Source organism: Babylonia areolata, chromosome 33 (genome assembly GCF_041734735.1).
Source record: "Babylonia areolata isolate BAREFJ2019XMU chromosome 33, ASM4173473v1, whole genome shotgun sequence".
NCBI classification, from domain to species: Eukaryota; Metazoa; Mollusca; class Gastropoda; order Neogastropoda; family Buccinidae; genus Babylonia; species Babylonia areolata.
In genome coordinates this window covers 5,910,168-5,913,733 of record NC_134908.1, presented here as the reverse complement: position 1 = coordinate 5,913,733, position 3,566 = coordinate 5,910,168, and the positions used below count along the sequence as shown (strand labels likewise).

The following is a 3,566-nucleotide window of genomic DNA, read 5'->3' as shown; positions in this document are numbered from 1 at the left end:
GTAGTGGTTTTTAAAAAAAAATCTCCCATAAAAAAAAAACACCCTTCAGTGCCAGGGGGGGGGGGAAACATTAGAAAGTGGTGCTTCAGGTCATAAAACATTATCCAAAAACAATAAGCCTAAAACTGAGAAAATGGTCAGGAGATATACCAACTCTAGACAAAACTGTGTGAATTTTCAGACTTCCAGAGCTGTTTTTCTTTTCTTCCTTTCTTTTCTTTTTTTGATGACGTCATCAGTGACGTCACTATGCGCGTACGTAATACATTTATGGCAGTCAAGTCAAGGGGGGAGTTGTTCATGCTGGAAATAAATTTCCGCCAGAAAGGAAGGTGTGTTTTTGCATGACAAGGAACAGCTGTTTCACACTGCCCCTTGCTGTTCAGGCTTAGTATCTGCTGCTCCCGACTGTCAACCGAAGAAAAACACACTCGATCAAGCTTCTTCTTCTTCTTCTTCTTCTTCTTCGTTCATGGGCTGCAACTCCCACGTTCACTCGTATATACCCCGCCATGTATTCAGCCATACTCCCACTTTCGGGGGTGTGCATGCTGGGTTTGTACTTGTTTCCATAACCCACCAAACACTGACATGGATCACAGGATCTTTCACGTGCGTATTTGATTTTTTTTTTTTTTTTTTTTTTGCTTGCGTATACACACAAAGGGGGTTCAGGCACTGAGCAGGTCTGTACATATGTTGACCTGGGAGATTGGAAAAATTTTTCCACCCTTTACCCACCAGGCGCCGTCACTGAGATTCCCCCAGGGGGGGTTAAGAATATGTCTACATATATAACATGAGATTCTTTCCATTTCATATTGCAAACTGTGTGAGTCAAGGGAGAGTATTTTGCTCAGGGGAGACGACTCGAAAGACTCGAAACACACAGTACACCGTTGACTATCAAAGTTATACTTTCACATTAATTAAAAACAATGACTAGGTAGTGTGCAGTGATTGTATGATCCAACATCTTTCTTAAGATGAAAAATAAAAAGAAGGAAAAAAAAAATGGTGTGCATATAACAATCGTTCTTCTCACACACCCAGCTTAACCTCACAAATGATACATGCTGTAAAAATCGAGCTATTGAGCGCATCATTATATAAGCTGCATCCCCTAAGTTGTTTTTGTTTGTGTTTTTTTGTTGTTGTTTTTTTAATTTGGAATTCATTATTCACACATATGCAGCGGTGGTTTATAAGCCGCAAATGTTCCACCAAGCAAACAAACAAGTGCTAAAACGTCTCAAAATTAGCCACAGAAAGTTCAAAAGCTCAACAGATACAGTTTGAAAGCTGCATCATAAGCATTGATGTCATGATTTCAATATGATGGAAGTGGTCTCAGTAAGGTTGATCAAGTGAATGTTTCATGTGCGTAATAATGGCCATGTGTAAATTTGAAAAGGGGGGGGGGGGGGGGTGAATGTGAACAGTTAACACTAGCACACTTTTCACAGTGAGTTTTGATTTTCACGAAGAGTCAAAAAACCAGATTTGAAACCTGAATTTTTAAAATAAGACTTGAGACTGAAGGCTCTTGATCTGAACCCACAACATCAGAAAAATCCACAAACAAGCCACATCGTTATTTTTGATTGCAGGGATCAGAGCTGAGGGGGAAGGTTGCGGCTATTACTTTGTGATTTTTTTTTACAGTAGTTCCATTTATTTTGTTATGCAAATGGTGTCACCCCAATTTGCCTTTTCCACGATTCACCCATCACTGAATTGATGAGTCTGATTCACCAATTCCCAGTTAACCTATGTGGTCCATTCCTCTACGTGTGTGTGGGGGGGGGGAGGGGGATAGCAGGGAGGGGAAGGGGGTAGTGTGTGTGTGTGCGTGCATGTGTGTCTGGTGTGTGTGTGTGTGTGTGTGTGTGTGTACATAAAGCTCTCACTTTGCTGTTGGCCCAACTATAAGCTAATTATCTCAAGGGATCAAGAATAAAAAAAATAAAATAAATAAATAAAAATTAGCACCAATATCCTTATTTTGTAGCAGTAGTAGCAGGAGTTGACATAGAATGTAGCACTCTACCCGTGGCAGTTTCATCATTATCAATTTTTCTTGCAGTTCTTATCACATGCATCAGTGTACTATCATCATGACTGCTATCACCGTTTACATTCTAAATTCATTTTCATGCAGGAAAAAAATGTCTAGATTCGTTTACGAAACTAAATCCTTGTCACATTTACAATGAGGCCAACATGACACTTAAAAGTCATGAACAGATTGTAGGATTTCCCTCATAGATATATAAGGATACATAATTCATAACAAATGCACAAACTCATAGCATGCATGCTTGCATACACAAACACATGTGAACATATACATATACGCACCCTTATGCATAATATGCTGCCAATGACATAACTAAATTAAGCACAGGTTACAACGAATGGAAGATGGCTGCCAAAGGGAGAAAAGGGGTGCTGCATAGGAGGGAGGTAATATACTAAGGGAGGTCACTAGCCATGGCCTCTTTCAATTTCTGCACCTGAACGGATAGGTATTTTGCACCGACAAGGGATCACACCTATGCTGGAGTCTACTACACCAGTGGATTATAGGAAGTATGTTAGATTTAACGTGATTCTAGGGGGGGGGGGGAGAGAAATAATTCTTTAACTTTCTAAACAAATAGTAAGGCACCATTTTCTGACAACAGTGAGGTATCGTTTGAGGATTACAACAAAAAAAAATCAAAACTAAAAAATTCTTTAACCTTGTCAAGAATAGAAATGCATCGTCTGCTGATGACAACAGCATATAAAAATAAAGAAACAAATAAATAAATAGAAAAAAAAAACACCTCTCAAAATAACAACAACAAAAATATCTTTAACAATCCAGCAGTAGGCAAAACCAGATTAACACACACGAGCAGAAAAAGAAGGCCACTACAGCAAGCATCAACAACATCTCCATATTTGAATATTCGCTGCTGACAATTCTTGAATGTTGTATTTCCAGGCAGCGAAACAACTGATATATTTTTTTGTTTTTAGAAACATCACAAACACAAACAATCCCTACACTGTAAACAAGCAAAAAACCAAAAACAAATCTTATGTTTGTGCTGGTGGAAAATTCCATCTCACATCATTACCACATGTGTTTTGATTGTCTTCTAAGCAAAACACTTCCACCATGTCAACAATGACTCTTTGGAATAGTAAACATAAAAACGTAATTTAAAAAGAATAAATACGACAAATTTCTACTCCTCTCCCTCTCTCTCTCTCTCCCTTTTGCTCTGTCTTCTTCTCCCTCTCTCTCTCTCTCACCATAACAATGACTAGAGAATAATCATGAACTGTATAGAAACGAAATCAGAGTCGTATTCAGTGATATTGTTTAACGCCCACATACTGAGCGAAAAACAGAATAACAAGAACAACAAGAAAACAAATACAGAAGAAGAAAAAAAGGGGGGGTGGGGGGGGCGGGGGGGGGGGGGCAGGAATAAAGCTCTTGAAATATTACACCAAAAAGGATTTTAGAGAAGAAAAAAAAATAAAGCAGAAAATAGTGTTGACAATGGAAT

At 38.6% G+C, this 3,566-nt stretch overlaps 1 protein-coding gene across 1 annotated transcript in view; it reads right to left on the bottom strand.

Moving 5' to 3' along the window:
- Window positions 1–3,484: 3,484 nt before the first annotated feature.
- The window catches only part of LOC143276957 (uncharacterized), a 20,805-nt gene continuing 20,723 nt past the window's right edge, over window positions 3,485–3,566 (bottom strand). Inside the window, exon 3 of the mRNA XM_076581644.1 lies at window positions 3,485–3,566. This exon is cut by the window's right edge and continues 390 nt beyond it. The gene's annotated coding sequence lies outside the window, so the exon portion shown is untranslated.